The sequence below is a fragment of the Vanessa cardui genome, chromosome 16, assembly GCF_905220365.1.
Source record: "Vanessa cardui chromosome 16, ilVanCard2.1, whole genome shotgun sequence".
NCBI lineage: Eukaryota > Metazoa > Arthropoda > Insecta > Lepidoptera > Nymphalidae > Vanessa > Vanessa cardui.
In genome coordinates, this window is record NC_061138.1 from 9,090,289 (window position 1) to 9,115,180 (window position 24,892).

The 24,892-nt window shown below is 30.2% G+C and overlaps 1 protein-coding gene across 2 annotated transcripts in view; it reads left to right on the top strand.

Moving 5' to 3' along the window:
* The window catches only part of LOC124536059 (rab11 family-interacting protein 4A), a 79,917-nt gene that overhangs the window by 1,103 nt on the left and 53,922 nt on the right, over nucleotides 1-24,892 (top strand). Inside the window, exon 2 of one of the 2 annotated variants that reach the window (XM_047112482.1) lies at nucleotides 24,602-24,645. The exons of the other annotated variant lie outside the window; for it this stretch is intronic. The gene's annotated coding sequence lies outside the window, so the exon portion shown is untranslated. The remainder of the gene's footprint in view (nucleotides 1-24,601; nucleotides 24,646-24,892) is intronic. 2 annotated transcript variants of the gene reach the window in all.

A 24,892-nucleotide genomic window follows, 5' to 3' on the forward strand; every position in this document is an offset into this window, starting at 1 on the left:
TCATTCTAACATCCTAACAAATTATTTAGATTATGCGCGATAAAAACAACCAATTATATCGATTTGTTTTATATCTTGTTAAATATAATACCACTTAGTTAATATTGTTATAAATAAAGGATTTTTGAATTTTCCTTGAGGTGGAATTTTATAAAAAAACTTAGTTAAAAGCATAAAAAATATTCTACACTGAAATATTACATAGAATAATTAACATGCAAGATACGAATGAGGTCTTACACATTTTCTAAAATCACAATAATTCTGAGAAGTATAAATTCCTTGAACGTTTTAAATATGCGTAATTACCAACAAAAATCTTAAAAACTTAATCTTCGATTCTTTCAGATTGTATTGAATTCCCATAGATCTTCGGCCAATGCTAATGTTTATAAACAGATGGTATCACTTACCATCAGGTAGCCCGTTTATTCATTTGTCTGATTTTTTCTGTTGTGACAATTTCATATTCTTTGTTTAATGGAAAGCGGTTCAAGTTTTGGTATGGTATACATTTGTCAGCATATTTATTTTAGATATAAATATATCATTTCATTTTTTATTAAGCTTTATTTATTATTAATTGTGGAAATTACATATTTTGATAAATTAAGCGTGAGTGTTGATTTATTCACCGCAACCTATAGGTACCACAGATTTCATGTAACATGATATGGAAACATAAATCACCTATCCATAGACAACATATAATTTTATTTACCATAAGTATATTAGTGATAGTAACTAAAACATTAAAAAAAAGCATTGATAATGAAGCATTTACTATTCTACTATGAAAAAAAAGGTTTTATTCGCCAGTTATACTCAGGTGGTAATTTTTAAATTGCCAATCAAAAAGTAAATGTAATAACTCTATGTTGAATGAATGATTTTTATTTGATTTGATTCGAATGTACCTTTTTATTTAACTGACTAAGTGAAATGTTATTTTGTTACGATGTAAAAGACATAAAACGACAATTGTGAAATTCAGAAAGCAAATTTTATCTAGACTTGGTACTTCAATAGATTCTAATTTCAAATAGTAACTTGTTACCTATTTATAATAAAGAAACATAAAATATAACTGCCACTTATGTTCACGCAAATTAAGTAAATAAAAATAAACAGTAACTTAAAAAAATGTTTGAAATACTTCTTTATGTTATTACATTTATATTATAATTACCTATATCCTCCTGACGCCTAAGCATTTACTGAGTTCACTTGCAACAAGGGCCGAATGTACTTTACATAGCAATAAACTGTTTTTGTTACAAAGGCCGAGACCTTGTCAGTTAAATAAAACATAAACTAGGGGCTCTCCCGAGTTTTCACTAGAACAAATGTTTTTTAACATTATTTGACGAAGACATTGAGTTTACATTTGTTTAGATATTTTTTGTCTTTTATAAAGGACTTCAGGTCATTAAGGCATAAGTAGGTTAATTGTATAAATAAAACAAATGATTACATTTATTCATATAATTTAATGTAACGTCACAAATGAAGTACCGAACATAAATATATTTATTTATTTTTATCAATATAATACAAAAAAGGTTACAAGACTACCCAATCAACGTATGTCAATCTTCAAATGTCGTACTTCCTTGGTAAACCATAATATCACATCATCAGTGGTGACATCAAGATCATATACTTCAATGAGTTCCGTAGCTGAAATTAGCACAGCCAGCACGCCGTCTGCCCCGACCTCGACAACCAGTAGTCCTCAAGAGGATACTTGAACCGCTTCGACCTCTTGACAAATTGCTATCAACGCTGTCTCAACTGTCGCTCATGCTGCATCTGCCGATGATCGGGATTCACTACTAGAAGCCTCAGCGAAATTTTCATCCTCACTCTAGTTTTCAAACTCGTAGTTATTCAATAATTCCGTGATATCGCTGGTTCGTAACGCTGAAAATAATATTACGCTACTTTTGGTATGAACGCCGAATGTGATATACATACGATCAATTCCATATATTTAAACTATGAATAACGAACGAAGTGCCTTTCTATAGGTTTAATTTATTTACGTCGGTTTATTTAATATATTATTTTTGTATTTCTCCCCAAAAGTACGCAAATTCCAAAGAATAATTACTAATTTTAAATTATGTACAAAAAAAACATTAAAACAAGTGAATTTAATAAAATTATTTTAAGTTTTACTAACCCTGTCGGTGGCGTGCCGTCATCTTCCTGAACTCCTGAGCACGCTTCGCAAGAATGGCCGCCACTAGGTTTGATATTTCTATTGAACTCCATGGACAAACTATCGCCATTGCTTAAATTTCATTGGCTACAAGCAATCACTTGACCAATACTTTTTTAGCGGGTGAATACAAACAATCGGGAATTAATGCTACATAAAGGACGGTCGTCCGATGTCGAAATAAGAAGTTCAAAAATATTCGGCGTTTAGAGTACGATTTATTTAGCACTTTGTAAAGTACGCGAGGTGTCAGGAGGATATATTTAATAAAGTCATATTTTTTAGTTTATCCGATTATATTAAAGTGTAATCGATTTTAGAACGTCATTCGTATGGTTTTAAAAATAAGACAAGATGTTTTCCCGCGCAAATATTAAAAAAAAAAAACAAAAGAGAATCGCCCATGGAACGAGGTTTTTGTGAATTGGATTTTAAACTTCAGGAAAATAATATTTTATAAAGACAAAAGTAATAATAAATAAATATTCTTTAAACTGGTATATTTATTATAAGTAAAATAAAAATTAATTAGGGAACTTTCTTTACAACCCAAGTTTGAATTGAAATACTAACCCAGTAATAAGTACGCATTATGGTATGATAAGGAACCGGCAGGTATAATAACAGGTGCTGTTATGTCAAGTGCATGGGGTGGCGACGGTGTATCGTTTGTTTGCACCCACTACCTGCAAGGGTCGGGCGTAGCTTAATCCTATTTCAATAATTTTTTTATCTTTTACGCTTCGAAGTTTTTAACGCTGCATTTAGTTCGTAGTTTTAATGACAAGCAATAAAAACTGTGTGTAAACGTAATGCTTATTGAAGCATTAACCCATTTCACTCGAAACAATGGTTCTAAACAAAAACTGCATAGATCATTAAAAATAATCTTTCGATATGATTCAATTCTGTTCGTTAAAATTTTTCTTTAGAATGTTTACAGTTTAATGGAATTCTATATGAAGACTACAATGATTATGAGTTTTAAATTTGAAAAATAATGCGGGTGTTTTAAGTGGTTTACGAAACTACCATATAATAAATCCTATAACTATGGTATTATAAATACATGTGTATGTAAAGATAACTTTATACATACATTACAGATACAACTATTTGTAAAGATTATAAAATGAAGCTTAAAAATCATTTAACGCATTTAATTATGATTATTATTTGTAATGTCACTAAAATTCTCAGCAATTAACGCGCTTTTAGGATGTACCTCCTAGCTAAAATCTGAGCATCAATCTCAAAATGAGCATAGATATAAATATAAATAGAAATGAAAATACTCAATTAGCCACGAAAAGATACAAATCCGTTTAGTTTCAATATTATCTTTAAACAGCAGTCGGCGACAATCACAACACGACAGTGAACGTGCTCGAATGAGTCATGCTTTCGAAATGTTTCGTGACGTCACACCGGTATGTTTTAAATGATACAAAAGATCCTGTCATTATAATAATTACGTAATGTATTTGAGGTTATTTAAAAAGTATTCATGGGTTTCTTTCTGATTTCATATGTGATGTATTATATATTTACACCTTTTATCAGAACGTAATTTAATATGTTATAGTTATTCATGAGTCATACCTCTATCATAATCTCTTACAGAAATGTTCTAACAGCTAAAGTATTTCTATACAAATTTTATTACCCAATACGCAAGGTGCGTATCACAGTATCCTTGTCCAGTAAATCCAAGAATCGAATTTAATATTCTTTAAATATATCATTTGGAAATTAATCATTCTAAGCATTCTTTTTTTAATCATTTTAAATCCAATAGCATTAAGAACGTTAAACGAGTGACGTTAAATACTTACTGGATTAAAAAATAAACCTGTTTCCATAGATTCCATCGATTCATTTCAATCGATTTCAGATTCTGCGGATACTATTAACCTATTGTTGTCTATTGTCGTTTTGTTGTAAATATATAATTATTCTACGATATCATATAATCAAAATAAACGTTTATATAATATTAATAACAATTCTAATCAATCAATAGACGCAAATATAAAAACAAACAAGACCGACAAAACAATCCATCTATTATTAGGCTGAGAATATTGCAGCCATTGCTAAGTCTTCCTTTTATAAATAGCCATTTATTTTAAACTTTATACTGTCAACTATGAAGCCTATAAGTGTCAATAAATTATTATTTTATCGTTTCGCAGGATTGTCTATTCATATTTGAAGTGAGAAACATAAAAAAAATAATATTTTTTTATGATATAGGTACCTATAAGCATAAGAAAAAAGGTCCACCTGGTGGTTAATTTCCAGTACAGTAGACATGAGGGCTGTATGAAATGTTAACCATAGCTTTGCGAATGCGCTACCAAGCTTGGTAGCTAGATTACCGTCCCTGTGCATATTCACACACAGCGTCCCTTCACTGGCTTACTCACTCAAATAGGAACACAATAATACGAAGTAATGCTGCTTGATGGAGACGCAGATCGAGTAAATGGTATCCAAGCCGGCATGCAAATAATATAACTGACCACCAAAGTATGGCTATTGATAACAAAAAGTATGTTTCAATGCCATTTATATGTATTTATAAATATAGGTGTGTCGTTTTTTCAATTGAAAATTATATAAAAAATAGCAGTTACATTAATTAATTTAGCACAATCATAATATTAGTAAAAGTGAACACATTTTCTTCTGATATTCATTCGAATTTTACAATTTGATATTCATCATTTTGGAACTAAAGAAAAGTTTATAAGAAATATTAATAAAATGTGCGTACACATTATTTAATTAATACAATACATTAAAACGAACTTTCACCTTTAACCTTTTTGTTCTTGAAAAAGTTTTACGTCGAACCTACGATAATAATTTGTTATCTTTTATCGTTCTTCAAGTATACAAAAATGTTCATATTTCAATCAAATCAAGATGAAAAATTCAATAAAAAGTATTTATTCGAATAATATTAGGTATTAAAAAAGTACGGGTATTTTAAATTTACATAAAAGTGTAAGTTTTCTCTACATCTAAATACTCTAAACAAATTAATATAAAACAAGGTTAGTGATGACGTGTATTTGACGGTATAATTAATATAACATTCGTACATATTAAATCGAAATGTTGTTTGAAAACATGAGCATCTATCTCAATTCATAAGCAATTCTGTTTATAAATTTCGAAGTGTTTTTCAAAACATTGAACTGAACGACCACGCGATTTACAGAACGTTCAACGAACGTGACACGCTAAGTTTTTATATCTAAACTGAATCTAAATGTGTTTAATGATTTTTGTATTAAATATTTCATGTTAGTATTTCTATGAAATACTTTAATTGTATATGCATATTTCTAATAAAATAATTTTAATGCAGTTCATGCAAAGCATCGTACACAGTGCATTGCAGTCAAAAGGTTGTTAACTTTTATTGAGGAAAACAATATTATTGAGTTTTAGAAGAGGAAAAAGTATTTTAAAACCGATAGGTATTTTATAAATGTAAGTTTTTTGTGTGTAGAGAAAACATTTTACAATAATATTATATTAGTGTTCTTCCCAATTTTTTATAGAAAACAAATGCTATCATTGTTTTATCATTTGTTTTCTATAAAAAGTTCTTAAATATAATTGTTTTGCTAACTCTACGCATAACGAAATGAAAAAGTCACAAAACAGAACAGTGGGATTACATTTTAGTTACCTTTGCAACTTTAATTTTTTTTCAAGCTATATATATGTCAATGTCAAACTATGGCGTTTATGTTTTAGTAGTTAACCTCAATCAGCGATTACATTGCCGTTTGGCGATAATAAAAATCAATTAACTAATCAAAATATGCGTATAATTTAAGCCATAACAGTATGTTTGTACAAACCTTGAGCCTTTCAAAGTTTACTCAATATCCACGTTAAAGTTACGTTATAGTTTATTTGTAATTACAAACTTGCTAAATTTTCTTTTTTTTTATGTGTTTCCAGCCTTAATATTATTAAGTATTATTACCACACACGCCTAAATTTAATATGCAAATGTATTTGTGTTTAATTAAAGTATATATTTTTATATATTAATAAAACTTACAGTTTACTATTGTTATGAAGACTCGTGACTGACTAATTAAAATGCAATGTTTACGTAACGATTAGGTATTATTTGTCGTGACGTACTCGTTAAACAATAAATATTTTATTTCACGTGGCGGATAAACAGATAAGTTATTTAATAATTAAAATAAAAATCTAATAGGTTTTTGCAATGACATCGAAATATGTCTTTAATCAAATACATTAAGGGGTATAACAAAACTATCCCTACCAATTCTTTAGTAAGAAATTATTATTACATTTCTGTTTATTATTAGATATTAGTTAAGTCTCATACGCTAATGGCAATAAAGGTAATAATTGTCTAAAGGTTAATTTAGTTTATGATAAGTACACCTGGTGACTGTGTGAGGGCCATGCTGAATGCTTTTGTAATATCAAATACCTATAAATAATATTACATACCCACATACTCGATACTAAAGCCTAAGTGTTAAAGTAATACACATTTAAAAGTTACATACGTTTTAATTTAGTATTGCCGTAAAAATAACAATTGCTTTTTATGAACAACATCCGGATTTCATTTTGATATTGATATCCTTACTTACTCTACAATTGGTAGCGACTTAAAATAGTTACGAACACGAATATTTGACAAATAAACACTACTATGATATTTATAAGTAGCGTAGTTACCTTTTTTCTGCATGCATTATGTACTGGATGAACTTTATATGAAAAGCGTTATTGGTAATTGACACAAGTTATGCTTATAAAAGGTTATGTGAACAACTTAGTCTTTGAATATTATTTGTTTAAGCTCTACTTGTATAATGACTTATAGGCATAGTTTTAATGTGAAGTTTTATACATTGCCAGTATTTCCGTTAATTTACCATTTTTCTAACAATCTTTCAATTGTCACACATTTTGCATTCAAATGGGAGTCATTTCATTAATGAATTAACATCAATAATGACTTTTTCTTTTAATTGTCTTCGCTCACATAAACAGTAATAGCTACTTATAATGCCAACTCATATTTTCACACACAATGCACTTACACGAAGCTCCCTAGGGAAAGGTTAAGTCAACCCTCAATTCCCACGTCTGCAGGAAGCCGCATAAAAAAATACGAAGTTCCTTAAAATTCCAGCACAGCACACGAAACAGGAAAGTGACATGGTGCGGTGCACACTTGTTTGGGTTCAGAAACCACGGTCAATACTGCGCTTGTATAATTTGAAATAGATCGCATTGTCATATGACATTCTATTCAAGGATAAATGATCTGATATTTATTTATAAATAATTATTTATGTAGTTGTTTTTTCCACATATATGTATATACTTATTTTATTACATACTCATTTTGAATTAAATAATCCTTGTTGTTTATTAAATAAAATATAATATATATTCATTAAGGTGTTTGTATATTAAATGAGGATAATTTATATGATAAAATATGTATTTCTGTCAATTAATATGGTAAGGTTATGAAAAACTGATGTTTAATACAATACTTACGTTAAGATCTCTCTAATTTAATTTTTTTTTACATAACAAGTATTCTTCATAGCAGTTCTTTGTTAATTAGGATGATGTAATATCGTAAATAATTCAAAATGCGTTGTTTATCTATCGTCAAAACAAAAGCAATTTGTAGGCTAATAGTAATGAGTTACGTAAACCTTTTGTTTTAAAAGTAGAGAAAGCTGGTAACGTTCGTATTTTCCATGTACGAGTACGTAACTTTGTAGTAAAGGTTCCAATAAAACGTTTTATTTAAAATGTATTAGAACTATTGAGGTTCTGTAGTTATTAAAGTGTTATTTCATTGTTTGTCTCTCAATTGCGTTTCTCAGTTGTATTTAGTTAGTAACGATTACATATATTTATTTTGATTACATTATATAAGACGATATCCATTATAAAATATATAAATAATACTATAAAACTGATAAGTAAGTTAAATCTATCTTTGGATGTTTAGGTTCAACACATGTCTTTTAGCGATAAAAGGTAGGTTTCAAATAATATTACATTTATTTCAAAACAATGTTTCTATCTATACTTAATTCGAGATAGATATAGCTTATTTAAGATTCAGGTTGTTGATTTTTGAAAATCGAAACAGGAAATATAATTTAAATATAATAGAACGATAAAAGTTTGTCTCGTTACAATAAAGCACATTTAATTTTATATTTTCTCATACATATGTAAAATTTTCATTGTTTCAATATAAGAGCTACTGGATAATACAATAGCTTCATTCATTTTGTGACATAGACTTTCTCAATAACATGTATGGAAATTATTCTATTCGTATCAAATAAAGGTGAATACACACTGTTCTAAAATAATTGAAGTCAATAATACATCTGATTGAAAGTAATGTACACATTGTATCAAATTTTCTTTATTGATATAATGCATCTTGGATTTTTCTTTCTTGATCGATCATATTTCCTTTTGCATTTTTACCATAAACATATTTTCATGTAAGGACTTCCAAGCAGGATGTATGACATACATTTATAATTGTATTTAACTAATATTACTATATTTTTCAATATTGAAAAAAGAGTAAGTACTTAGTTTCTTGCCGCTTCTTCTCGCTAACTAAACTTAATAGTTGACGATTCGAAACTAAACAAAAGCCTACTTTAATAAAGTATATTTTATTTTATCAGGATTAGTTCTATTATAAATGCGAGATTAATTTCGTGAGTAAACAAGAGAAGCAGACTGTTTGTTATTTCATCACGTCTGTACCATTGAAGCAATTTATCACAAACATAGTCGGGACCTTTTCATTATATTTTATCATAAGTAATTGCAAATAGAAAAGTGCTCGCCTTGCTAATGTAAATGGAGCGTAGCAACGTTAACTTTCCCAATAGTTTCTTATTAGCCATTCTGTTTCATAGCGTATAGTATCTTATATATCTCGGGAGAATTATAAACGCCCATATTTGTAAAGGAGATTTGTAGATTATACCAACACACTGTTCCAATTCTGATTAGGTGAACAGTTTCATTACATCCTCCCCAGAATACTTTTCATTCACCGTTGCTATGAATATTAATTACTGAAATTATTTATAAACACAAATTAAGCACGTGAATATTCAGTGGTGCTTACCCGGGTTTGAATCCGCAACCTTCGATTAAGGTCAGTTCTGATCATCTGGCAATCTCTACCTACTCTATATCTAATTATCCTCATAAAAAAAAACAAATATTTTTATCTATATGAACTAATGTTTACCTGGACAAGATAAACGTTGACAAAAGTTTTATTTAAAGAATGACACTCTGACGAAGACCTATCATACTAGACTTCTCACAATCAACGGTTGTCGTTGAAGGCCATTGTCACGGAGTAATTAGTCATTCCGAACAATAGAAATTCAACTTGGCTAAACAATAGTGACGCGACTAACATAAGATTACTAGAAACCGGCTTCCATTTACTGCGATGAAATTATTCTTTCGACGATTATCTTAAGAAAGAATGTTTAAACACTTAGAGAAAGAGTAAATACGTGCATTGCCAACTATTATACCGCATAGCTGCAATACTCGTGTGAAATTATACCGCAACGAGTCAACTCGCACTCGTTATTCAGGAGATGTGTTTCTTATTCTTCCACGTTTTGAAGTTATTTATGTATGTGAGTGAGAAGTCATTACTGTAGTAATTGGCACAATTAACCATTCCTATCACATGTCGATAATGTGCCAATAATCTTAGAAACAAAAACTGCTTTATGCATTTAGTCACACTCACTCAGCCTTCAAATCGAAACACAACAATAATTAGTATTACTATTGGGTAGGACATGCATGAAACTCTACAACCAAACTCCTTTAAAGTAAAAACGACCGGTTCGAAAATAAAATTATTCTGCGAATAACCGATGAAAGTAACTCAGCGGGATTTTCCTTTTTGCGTAGTTACAATAAAGTTGTAAAAATATACTTGCAATTTTCAATACGATAAAGATTCATATTATATAATCAGCAGGAGGCTCGTTTCATTTTCAAAGTGCATCATAATTTCATAAAATATTGTCGGTGGAAACGTAGCTGATGTATATATATTATTGTATATTGTTGTGCTCCGACTGCAATCATCGTATGCTACTCTAAAAAAAGTAAATAACATTACCATAAACAAACTATGTTGTTTTAAATGGATATATCGAGCGAAATTAATATGATAAATTTGACACCGAGGGGCGTTCATGTATCTGCTTTTTAAAATATTTCACTGATAAACATTATTTGAACAAGTGTCAATTTAAACTTGCCCTTTTCATTAATCAACGTTATATTCTATACCGTATTTATGATTTCATTCGCATGAAAAAAAATTACTCTTATAGGATGTCAGTCATGCTTATCTTTGCCAGTCTCTTTTAAACTCCTTCTTCTCTACTGGAGGAAAACAATTGAAGTTTGGCTTTAATCCGTATTGTGTATCTATTAAGAAGCGTCTAAATTTAACGATATAACCTTTGCGTGCAATATGTGCCAATTGCAACTTCCCTCAAATAGTTGGCATAATAATTTAGAGTAAAATATAGCATGCGATTTCCTCTAGCTGATGCCAAAGAGCCAACATTGATCGAATGCGGTGCCGCTATGACAATCCGCTTCGAGAAGCACGTAGCATCGTTCTCGCATATGAAATAAATTATAATTATATACTATATATTACGGACTTAGTTAAGTATTGTGTTATGTGTATATTCACAAAATATAAAATTTAGTGAAATTACACTTTTTATTTTATTTAATTTATCATCGTTTAGTGTTTAAATTCTACATTTGTAGTCTTGCAGGCACTCAAATATACATATTTGCATTCATATATGGAAATTACTTAAGGCAAAGTTGCAAATTCAAATTCAAACACGTACTTTTGACTTCAGACTTTTTGTTTGGTTCTTTAATAAATGTGATATCAGTATTGTAGGATTTATTGTTAGGACAATATATGAATATATAACTAAATAAATTGAGTAATTCGAAGTGGAAATTGAATCCAACAGCGGTCTGTAGACTCTCATTAGGTCCGCGCTCGTCAATCGCCTTTTACGCATTATTTACTCATTAGTGCACTCGGTACAGTACTGTTACAATTTAGTGCCTTGTCAAGTTACAGTTAGCAAAACGATCATGGTCACGCCGATTTCCTATAAAAAGTGTTACGCAATTCAAGCGATTGGAAATCTAATTTAGAATCGGTGTCATTACAAGATTTAATTTATATATGTGGTTCAAATATTGAAATTGAAGCTTTAATGAGTTCCATATATTATGACATATTTTCAGAGAGTTAGAATAATCCTAAATAAAATGTCCTATTTTTTTTATTTCTACTTCCAATAAAAATAATATGATACGATATAGAGCGCTTAATCAAGAATACATACATTTACGGTTTTCATTAAGAACCAAGTAGAATTTTTGTTTTACATGTGCATAGTCTGTTATAAATACTCCCATCGAATTAATAAATATAACTTGGATAACTCAATGGAGGTTTTAAGTAAGAAGGTTAAATAACAAAGATTATCGTGACTGCAGCCAATCAGCACCTGCGAGAACAATGAAGTGTTTGAATTTGCTCAGATGTTCATTGTAGTATTATCCAAATGCAAACATTTGAATGATTCGATACGTCTTCTATAAGTTTGTAATTTTTCTTTTAAAATAAATGAGTATTTTAAAACAAGATAGATTTGATAAAACATTATTTTTATTACCAATTAAATAAAAACTAATATATAGGTATGAAGTTGTTTTAAAAGTAAAAATACATAATATTAATGTTTTAATTATATTTCAATACAAGTTTTTTTTTTTTAACATTAATCGTTTGCATTTTTTTATAAACAAACATTTAATTTTAATATCGAATTAATAGACACATACGGAAGTTTGAATCTATTTCCATAATCATTAGCGGTTAAAACAAATCCCTTATTAGTTCTGTTGCATAGCATAATACAAATAGGGCGTGTTGGCCGTGTGTCAGTCTATTTTAGTTCAAATTGCTCACTTGTCACCCGCTAATGGTGCCGAAAAGTGCCTTGTGATGTGTGACCTCAAGTGTTAGTCTATACTTGGATTTATGAAGTCAACAAGTTTCTTAATTCCCTACAGTATTATGCCGTAATAGTTTACTTAATCATCGGTTACGAAAGGTGGAATAGATCGTTCGAAGAATCATTGTGATACTAAGATTAACACAGTTATTGTTACTATCATCCCACGATGCTCGAAGAGATGATTTTATACAGTTACTAGCTGCTTCGCGTCGTTTCATTTGTATTGAAAAGTTATTGTCCCTCTTTGTTTAGTAGCTTGACGTTTTATAGACAATAAATCAATCGCAGATTTCAAATCTGATTTGTAGAACCTTCGTTACCCGCGTTTACATGAACAAACAAATGTTTAATTCTATATCATATTTATTCGTATGAGAGATGTATATGGTAAAGCTCTGAACTCGTAATAAACTTGACACACAAGTAAATTGAATATGTGCAAACTTATTTTATTAAAAGAACAAGAGGCCTTAACCCACCAATGAGATGCTACAGTCTGTTACTTTACATTTTACAAATAAAATAAACAAACGATCGCATCATAGCAAAAAGTACGTCATGTAACAAGTTTGACGATACTTTTTGCAACCACAAGGAAAAAATGCTTGGAGGAAATATGGGCAGTTATTATTTGGGTTCTGTACATTTTAGCAATCAGACTCTTTAACTCATAAAAATAGGACTTAATAAAACATGTATTAATTATAAACGCGTAATTGTGCTGCCTATACGACGGAGAACCGGCTTTTGATTGAAATAATCTTACGGAATGCGAACTTTTATTGAGTATGTCTATTGGCACGGTACCGGTATTTAATTAAAAAACGTACAATCATTTTCAACGTTATTTAAGACGAGTTTAAGAGAGTTCACAAACTATGCGAGCAACTTGTACGTTATTCTAAAATTAACATCGGTACGCAGTTTTGTATGAATGCGATTATTTTTTCTAAGAAACTACTTTATGGACATCTGCATTACCAATTTTAGAAAGACAACATTTATCTTTATACATACCTCTTACCTTTCTGTAAATTATATATGTACATGGCGCTATAGGTCACTAGAACTAGAGTTCTTAATAAGTAATTAAAGTTAAGTTTTTCTGTGAAGGCTTATACCGTTTCTGGAATAATAAAATTTCTCATGTATTAATCTCATTTCGTAGATCAGTCTGTCCGACATAATGTTTTCTAGTAATGATTAGTTTATAACCAACTATTGAGTTACTGTGTCAGTGTTGATATTATTTCGCTATTAAGGTGAAATGTATTTGACACAAATCTATGTTTCCATCGTCATCGTTTATAAGTATTTATCTTTAAGTATCTATCTTATAGTCATGTGCGATTTTGTTCTCGTCTGTGCTAGAAGAGGATGTAATATATTTTTATTATAGCAACACATCGGTAAATATAACTGTAAAGCTTAGTAAGCTTTAATTATTTTTAGTTTGATGAAATTGATGAAATTATTTAGATACCCTTAGCTGCAGTACAATGTTGTTATGAACATTGTTACAATGAACAAATGAATCTTCTAGCTACAGCTTGTATTCGGCGGGGATGACAAACCTCTTGAGGTTACCTGCGTACATACACAACTATCACGCTAATAATTCTGCATTAGAACAGCGAGATAAACCGCTTTATTACTTTGAAGCATACTATTTGACTATATGACTGAACTAGCTGTTTCTATACTGTATTATACTTGCAATATTTCATTACTTCCTTATATATTTAACCTTTATATATATTTCAAAATTACATGATAAAATTAAGGAAACTCTAAATTCCTTAGCCATCAGAAGACTTGATAAAAGCAAGCCTTGAATTTAAATGCATTGTTAATCAATTAGTGACTTTTAATTATAACGGAGGTCGAGTTTGTCTCACATTCATTCGAAGATAGTGCGCAGGATATTTATAAAAAGGTTTCATTTATATTTTATCATATGGGATGTCCTTCAAATATAGGTAACATTAAATTAAGTAATTAATACAATTAAAAAATACCTTTAATATTAATAATCACAAATTATTTTAAATATTTATTATTAGTTAAAAAATAGTATCGACTATTGTCTACTTTTATAAAACTAAACAAGAAAATCATTTATCAAAATAATAGTCTGATTTATGCAGCGTCATATCTATACCGTTATCAGGTTTACACATATTATTACAAAATATCTACTGATCGATTATACATTTATTATAATAAATAAATCTACATAATCATTTCAATAAACATTGAAATGATTATGTAGATTTATATTTCGTAAACACGAAGAATTAGAAAGAAGAAAAAAGTAATTTGTTTAAATGTTTATACGTGATAAAATTGGAATTACTCGTTATATTAAAATCAAAGCTGTCTGGCTAATCTCTGGAACGTCTGGACCGATTTTGACGGGACTTTCACTGGCAGATAGCTGATGTAATAAGGAGTAAGATAGGCTACAACAATACCATTTTTGGTAAACTCAAAGGATCACGAAGTCGCGTGCACAGCTAGTATATTATATATAGGAATGTTTAAAAAATACAAATATATTTGCGCTGTGAATCTGTTTTAGTGATATGTAGTATGCTACTACGTCGCAACTAGAAAACCTGTTTGTTCGATCATATTTAATTGTACTCAAGCTAAAGATGCTGTTATTGTTATCTCGATAAGTTTGTGAATCGCATGCGTTTCGAGATGACTCAGCGTACACTCTGCATTCATATAAGTATTAAAACGAACTTAATTAAGTTGATACAAATAAATATGAAAGTATTTCCTTATATAATGTCAGTTCATTCATCATCAATTTATTTCGATATATGTTTCAATGTCAATGGTCGTATTTAGTGCATTCTAAGAAGCGGATATAGAGAGTAACACTAAAAATTTGAATATTTGAAACATTCCATTGAAGTCGACTGACTTACAAAATCTTACAAAATTCATCCGCTAAAATATTTTTTAAGTTATAGTTTTGATACTGTAGCAGTTGTGTCGTTTCGAATTTTGTATTACAATAACTGTGTTTTACTGACCCTGGGAAATTAAGATGGTAAAAAAAATATTAATTAAAAGTTGCATTTTAACACGAGAATACACATAATTTACTGTCCTTATGCGTCAGCATTATACTTGAAATTTTCAAACTCGAATATATGTATTACATAGGTAAATATTTCTTGTATAATATGTATGTGTGTGTTATGACGTCATACAACCTCGGTAAGCAAAGGTTAAAAATTAACACCTCTGTAATGCAAACAGCCTTACACAAATACAATAATAACAAAAACTTGTTGTCATGAAAAAAATCATAAATAATTCAGTAAAATGACGAATAGAATACGAATGAAATGAGTGAAAACAGTGAAGTGAAATTAAACTTTCTTAATGATCTTACAAGTCGTTAAATATGCTTTTTTTAATAGGTGACTAAGTTCCTTCCGATAATTAAATGTACTTTTTTTGTATTAGCACATTTAAATCATAAGAGTATACTTTCAAATTTCTTTCTAAAAAATTTAAGCTAAATTATTTGATTAGTAAAAGTCATAAATATTTTTTTCAAAATCATGATATATATATTGTATAAAACTGTGCTAACATACGACAATTAATAAAATAGCATGATAAATGAATTATTAAGGATGAATTTACCGTAAAGTAACAGTATAGATATCCCACTGCTGGGCTAAACCTACATTCCGTCTTGAAAATAAGTTTATACCGTAAGAAGAATATAGGTACTGTTATTAGTATAATTTAACTTTCGAAATTTTATGTCATCACCTTATAAAAATATTTGCCTTTCTATGTTTTCGTATTCTATTCTTTAAGAATTTTTACTTGATTGAACAATGTATGTGTTCCTAGTTATCGTTTAAAGAATACATTGAAACAAATACTCGTGTCCGTCGCTGTCAACCTTGATCTTCTTCACGTAAACGTGACGTCATCAAATACCAGTTCGTGCCAAATCAACGCATTGTGACGTTCAAATATTCGTTGACATTCTCGGATCATTTGCAATGAACGAAATAAGTCACAGCTCCCATTACTGTAATCCTTAGTATTATGAAATACTTAAAATGAAATAGTTCAGAACGATATACATAAAGTACATATATATATTTAATCTATTTATAACTATGTCGTTACTTCGCCCGAGTGAGGGCTAGGTGGGGGATTGAAACCTTATATCCCTTTCCTGACAACGTGTTTGCAAATTTACATGATAATGGGTTGACTTGTAAAGTCGTGAAAGCGTAACAAAAAAACAAACAAACTCACTTTCGCATTTACAATATAAGTTATGATACTTGTCTATTTCTGCGTGACAAAGAACTAAAATATAATAACTAACTTTCCTACTAACTAACTAAAATATAAATCATTGCTGTACAAATGAACGCATTGAAACGCGGCATGAATACAAGCAATACTTTACCGTTGAATTGCATCGCTTGTACATTCATAAAATTTGTATACGTCCGACTTACTACTCATAACTAATTAGAAAACTATATCAACGAACACATCTCAAAGATTTAATCATTTTAATGGATCCAATTTCTAATTTTAAAGTAATCTTGACGATTAAACAGTTAACAGATCAATAAATATCGATCACAGTTTAAAATATTTGTAGTTTATATTAAATATTGAATTTAAAGCATAAATTACATGTAAAATGTAAATACTTGTTGTTTTACAAAGCAAAACGGACATCCGCTAATAGGCCGCTATCACGTCACATTTGTAACTTTATATCACCTATCTAGTGACCTAGAAACGCATAAAAGGCTTTAGCAGTTCAACAATAGGGCATAAAGTGAACTGATGTTGGTTTCCGTTTGCCCTAGAAAAGCAGACGATCGATGAAACGGTTCGAAGGCCTTATGACCTTACGGAGAATGAACTAAATTTTTTAGATTGTAAGTAGGCAAACGCAATTCACAATGGTAGTTTCAAAAATGTAAACCATTCTCTACGATGACCAGAGATCTAAGGTGTTATAACCCTCGTATCTATATTAAAACTGGTTTACTCTCATAGTATAACAGGTAATTGAGTATGTTGCAACTAAATGGGACCTTACTTGGTGGTAGGGTTTTGAGCAAGCCCGTCTGGATAGGTACCACGAACTCATCAGTTATTCTGCCGCCAAATAACAGTACTAAGTATTGTTGTGTTCCGGTTTGAAGGGTGAGTGAGCCAGTGTAACTACAGGCACAAATGACATAACATCGTAGTTCCCAAGGTTGGTGGCACACTGACGATATAAGGAATAGTTAATGTTTCTTACAGCGTCATTGTCTATGGGTGATGATGATTTCTTACCATCAGGTGGCCCATATGCTCGTCCGCCAAAGCATACCATAAAAAAAAACCTTCACAATGCTCTATTACCGGTAAAAATTAAACCATGTGTTTCATATATTAACCAGTGCCTTTTACTTTTGATTACTGAGAACTATTCTACTAGGAGCTTAATATAGGTATCGACCCGTGGTCGCGAAGTTCACCGAAATAGAATAACTGGAAGTGATAGGTGTAATGAATATGTTGATTGAATTACCTTTTAACATGTGATGTTTACTTACCGAAAAGTCATATAAAAATAAAAACTGATTTTCTTTAAAATAATCCCACTAATCGACTTGTTGAGAATACCCATAGGTATATATTATGTACATGTAGGAAGACTTCAACCAATAGGTACCTAAGTATATGCGTTTCCTTACGATGTTTTCACTAAGGCAAATTTCAAACAAAAATTAGCCACATTAAGTGGAGCTTGGCCGGATGCACTGGGCTCATTGGCACACCTCGGCTTGTAAAGTTTAATATGTGATATTTCATTTCAGAAAATGCATGTATATTTCAACGGAGTAATACGGACTTGTACGACTACGAGACTGTATTTCTCGGTGACCCAAGTCACTCGAAAGGTCGAAAGGTTCGCTGTCTGTCTGATCCCACGGCGGTGCTTAAATGTTAAGTACTTTACGATGCGTAAAATTGTACGTTCTCGACACAAATGTGCATGAGAGAAGTATTAGCTAATTAAGCAAAGGGAAGGGAAAGAGTTTAGACACGGGCGTGTTTATACACACTACTTTTCTGATATTGAGAATTAATTATATATATATATATATATATATATATATATATATATATATATATATATATATATATATATATATATATATATATATATATATATATATATTACTAGTAGCCGCCCGCGGTTTCGTATTAATTTTAGAGTGTTGTTTGGCAAAAAAGTAAGCCCTTCTTGGAGTGTTCAGTTCAACATCAGATAGGCAGAGTTTCATATTTATAATATCAATATAGATTGCTACCAGGCTAGTTAGGCTTTATTTCATATAAATGCAAACTTGCACGCAGAAATTCCACGAATGTCTTAATCGCTTTCTATGCGCAATGCATTTACATACTGTGTGTCGTACATATGTAAAATAGACAAAAAAAGATTTTACCGGTAACAATAAAGTGGTAGGCATTAAGCGTGAATGTTTTTACATACCGCATTACATTATGTAAAGTGAGTCACCGTTCCGTTGTTAGGCATATAGCACAGTCTATAGACATTGCAACATCTACTTACAACTTAATGATCATTTTAATTGTAGACGGAGATAGCTTATCCGAAATATGAAGGTCTTTAGATGAAATTCTGTTAATTTATGATTATCGTTGATCTATTGTTGCATACTCAATTTCATAAAAAGTTCGCCAGTCAGAAATTAAGGAAAGATAGGCTGTTAATAACGTAATTCGTCTCGAAATTTCTAACTTAGGTAAGCCATTATAAATTTAGGAACTCAGATAGATGTAGCTATAATAGACTTAATTAAATAATTGTTTTCAAAATGAAAATCAACAGAGAGTTTGTTTCATTTTTATAATACATAATATGTATGTATATGCTGCTATAATACATATATGCCTATACTATGTCATATGACAATGTACGTCAATATATGACTTGTTAAGTAAACACTTGTTTATTTTGCTATCATTTCTTCCCAATGTTTGATACAACTGGTGCAATAAAGAGATCAAAATTAGATGTTCCATTTTCGACAACAACAACAACAATAGCCTGTAAATTTCCCACCACTGGGCTAAGGCCTCATCTCCCTTTTTAGGAGAAGGTTTGGAACATATCCTATCACGCTTTTCCAATGCGGGTTGGTGGAATACCGATTTTCGACTACAATAATATTTTAATCAGAAATTGGATGAGGCAGCTTTAGGTTTCATCGACGTATGCTGTAATGCAATTACTATCGAAAGCAGAGCGAAAAACTCATTAGCATACGATACGGAGCAAAAAGACCATTATAAGCAAAATACGTTTCTATATAATGAATGTCATCACAAATCACGAAAACGAAAACGTGACCTCTTCATATTCACAATAAGTAATGGGATTTTGTCAAGAACGATCGCACCAGACTGTGAGACGTCGCAAGCCAATTATAGACAACATTTATAAGTACACTTTATATCTGCAAGACTATTCGCTTTGAGTTAAATACGAGTTGCCGAGCTTTGGAATAATGCCAGCTGGGTTCATTGAAACTATAAGCCTGGAAGAGCCATTCATTTCTTCATATTTAATATCAGATTTGGTCTAAAGGTTGTCTGGTCGAATATGCTTTTAGGTATTAAGGCCGATTAGCATATCATTAAGTTTACTATTCAATTGCTTTTATTATAATAAGTAATATGCTATTGTAACCATTTTTGTAAAAAATATTTATAAAGAGAGAGAGAGAGAATTTAAGATTGATATATTTTTTATTATACTTATAATGTTTTGCGACTAACATTAAAAATTAATTAGTTAAATTCTTAGAATTAAAACTGCATAAAAAAATTTTAACAGCTCTTCCAGATATTCTATATCTCCGATGCGTGTTCTATGCGATTTACTAAGATTTATATCAGCCCTTTAATTTCGAATCGATGGAGAACTGAACATTGCCCATACTCTACTAATATAGGAAGTCTTATCTCACGTATTTATAAATATTACACATTCTGAAGGAGTAATCCAACATTTGACATCAAAGGTTTCTATATTATTTATATTTTCGAAAGTAACTTACCAATTCTGTTTCATGTATGTTTTGACTTTTTGTCTATTTCATCTAAGTATAGAAGAATTTAATATTTATGACCAACTCCTTACACTAGTGATACCACTTCTACTAATACTAATAACTATGCATGTATATTTTATTAGCCGGTTCGGCTATGGCTCTACTCGACCTAAATTTATAAAAATTCATCCCTCATTTTACACTTAAACTTATATCAATTTATTCGCCATACAAACTTCTACACTACTTTTCAACTTTTTTTTTACATCACATACATTACTCTGATCCCAAGTAGTTAAAGCACTCGTGTTATTGAAAATCAGAAGTAACGACGGTATACTACAAACACCCAGATCCATGACAACATAGAAAACTAATGATAATCAACATAATATACGAACCCGGGACCTCGGAGTGGCGAACCCATGAAAACCAATGTACACACCACTCGACTACGGAGGTCTTCAATTCAAAAAACAAGTCAAAAAAGTTACATTCGCGTTTATAATAATAACAGGGATATCTGGGCATAATCAAAAATATCGCTGTATTTCTTAAGACAACTTGAAATAGGCCATTATTATAACTTATAATCTTAAACCATGAAAACCATATTGCGTATCTAACTGTATTACAACTAAATTTGTTTTAATTGAAATATAATTATATTTTACCAATGATCACAGTTAAATAACGATTGATACTAATTAGGATAATCTATCTCAAATTGATTTAACGCAATCTGTAAAATTGGACCGAAAAACGAATGCAATTAAAGCAATCCTAATAAATAGCTAACATTCTATTTAAAGATGGTTCCGTAATAAATTGGACATAGTAACTTAGACTCAGGGGTTACGTGGTAGGACTGTGACTAATCCTCGTTGAACCGTCATGCTTTACGATTATCCAAATAAGGTGATGGAAGTTTATAGTTAATACAAGTATAGCTTTTTAGCCAATGATAATGAAAGTCAAAATCTTTTTTGAAAATAGAACTGATAACGTTACCTACTCATGCCGATTATAATCAAAACTTACCTATCAGTTCAGGAATCTTGATTAGAACAAACTTTGTTTTTTTTTTTAATTTCGAATCAGTTTGTCTTTGATGTATCATAATATTAATAAGAGATTAGTATACGGTTCTTTTTTTATTTTTAGACGATATCAATTTCGAAATTTCACGATTTTAATTCCTTTACAGAACTATGTCATCCTTTACAGTGTTTTCGTTATTTGAAATAAATATCTTCAATATTTTTTGTAGTGAGCTCTATAGTGTCGAAAATCTGCAGCGTTAAATTTTCCATTTATATTTTTAGTTTATATAATTAATAATAATTACAGTCTTGTTAATTAGTGGATTAATTCGTTCACAGTTAAAATTTCAAAAGTATGTTCTTAAACACGAGTATAAGTTAAACTTTAATACAAATAAGGCAATTCATTAATGATTTTATCTCAGAACAGAGAATATAGTAGTAGTGGCATGGGTAGATGACATAAAAATTACTAGGTACATATATAATTAGTATAATTTTCTCGTCCTTATTGATGATTATGAAATATTGGTGATTTCAGTTATCTTTTTTAAAAAGAACATTAATAAATACATAATGTTTAAAAATATATATATTTATTACATTTTATAAACCAAGCCTCAAATTTCACTATTTAATATAACTAAAATTAGATCTAAGAATTTTAGCTCAATCGGTTGAGTTAACTAGTTTAAAATTCCGTTAAAAATTAAATAAAAATATGTGTATAATAAAAAATATAAAAATGAAATGTCTAGACCGTCTAAAAAGCTTTCTAAGTGAGAGTATTTCGAACCGCTTACTACTTTATTGGACGTAATTTCTCTATCACTTGTTCTAAGGACATTCTCGTATCTCGCGCCTGTGAATCAGAGCGATCTTTACCCGGTAGTGGTGACTGGTGTCGAATACGTGGAGCGTAACACTAACTCAACGACCATTACAACTAGGGCTGTCATAAAAATATATTAATCAAATAATTATTATATCAAACATTTGTCAATTGGTGTGTGGTATATGTTACTACAGATACAAGTGAAATAATCTTTAATTCCAAACAAAACGTAGTAGCAATGTAATGCCCACTAACCTGCTCAATTGTCGATGTATCTATTTTAAATTAAACAAAATTGTTTTATCCTATAAATTCGTTTCTAAAGTTAAATTACGATAAAATGAATACAGTTATAAAAGTATATTAAGACGGTCAGTCTATTGGCAACCCTGATTACATCTGGATTATTTACTGTACGACAACGGACATTACATACCAGAATAGTTTTTATAGAGATTACTATGGTACGGGGATATTAACGTTGTAATATAGAACACTGTCCTATTAATCCTATTATATCATTCAGGCATTTCATTTATTTCTCTTCAGGCTTAAACCGCTGAACCAGATAATGAAACATAGGTGAAATTTAGTATTGATATAGTTTCAGTCTCTTGGAAGAATAATATAGTAGTTTATTTTTTTTTTAAATTAACGTCTTGAGGCAAATGCCCAGGCACAGGTCAGCCCAGTCCCATTATAATCTAAGATCAGTCATTTCACACGAACAATATTTTAAAAATATAATAATATAGTAACTATAAGTAGTAATAGTATTTATTATTAAAAAAAATATAGTTGATTCAAATCGCTGTAATATCTTTACACAAATTTTTAAGTCAAACTACTTTTGAAGACGGAGAAAGTAATGCGGTTTTATGAGCGAAATCGAAAATGACCATATAAAATCACTAATAACCAGATTACACATTTATTGAATTAATATAAAAATGTATTCATAAAATTAAATCGTTTTACATAAGCTTAGTGTAGTAGATGAACTTATTGACAATAATCTTCAACGTGCGTACGAGGTTGTATATTGAAGGTACAACACATGGCTTCCTTCATAATATAAGACTATATCGGACAATATTGTTATGTTTTTAAGACGGTATTTGTTCCATTACATTTTTTTTAATATATGTTTAATTTCAATCGGAAAGCGTATATTTAATTATTAATTGACTCATGAAGACCTACTAGGAACTATCCGTGGGAAATTAGTTAAACGAACGAATAGATAAAAACGTGTTAAAATACCACACGGTTAATTTTAAACTCGTACCTGAGCACCAAGCTCATATTTTTTTTATACACCGTTAAAGGATTTCCCGTGAACAACTTACAATCATGAACGAAATTGACAATGATATTCACGTATCTCGGCATGATATGAATTTTAATGCAAGTCGTAAACATGTATGTGAGATTGTCTATAACTAAAGGATTCGATGCGAATCAAATAATTCGTAATCGAACTTGCAACTATGTCTAAAGACTGCGTTACGAATCGTATTCGAGTTACGTACGTTAAATAAGGTATTTGTTTCTGTCGTGATCGTCGACAAAGAAGTCTTTATGCTCGAACTCGTCTCGTACAATCGATTTTTAAATTTCGAACGTGACTAAAATCGAGTCTGATTCGGATACTAGTGAAATTTACCTTTGGCTAATGTTTATTTAGTTTTCTAAAAAGAAGATCGAGTTTTATAATCGATTGTTATCTCGAAAACTAAAATACTGTTATAAAAATAAGCATTGCAAAAAGTAAGTTAAATAATTTGATAAAAATAGCCTGACAGTAAAGAACCGCGTGAGGCGTGAGGCGTTGAGAAAATGTAATTGTGTTGTGGTATTTAAGTCTTAAAAATGAGTTTCCTTTGTTCATTCGCATCAATTACCTCAACATAAATAAATGTTACTTACTGACTACCGTTACTCGTATAAATTAAAGAAATGTATTTTGTTTTAAGTATACTTTTTTGTTAAACTCTTAACAGTATAATGTATTTGAAAATGTTAACATTATGGAGTTTAGAAAGGAAAATATGGTCTGATCTTCCATGACCTACAAATCGTCACGAATTATTAGGCCGTACTCAAATATAACCGATTACCGTAGCGATTCAGCGAGACGCCTCTAATAGTTTCTGTTCTTCTTTCCACAGATAAACGAGCTTAAAGAAATTTATTTCGAGGACGATACATTTTGGTAAGTATTCCTTTTTAAATAGAATACTATTTTATTGAAGTTCATATGGGAACGCGACATGCCTTCTTTTTAAACTATCATGATATTAATGAATAATAAACCATTCGCCGTGTCCACGTGACGTATCAGATTACAATTATATTAAAATGTAATAAATTCTAGCAATAATCAATGTGACGAATGATCGAAGAATTAGTGCAATGGATTGCGCAATCTGAGGTCGATGCCATCGCCGCACCCGCAGTCG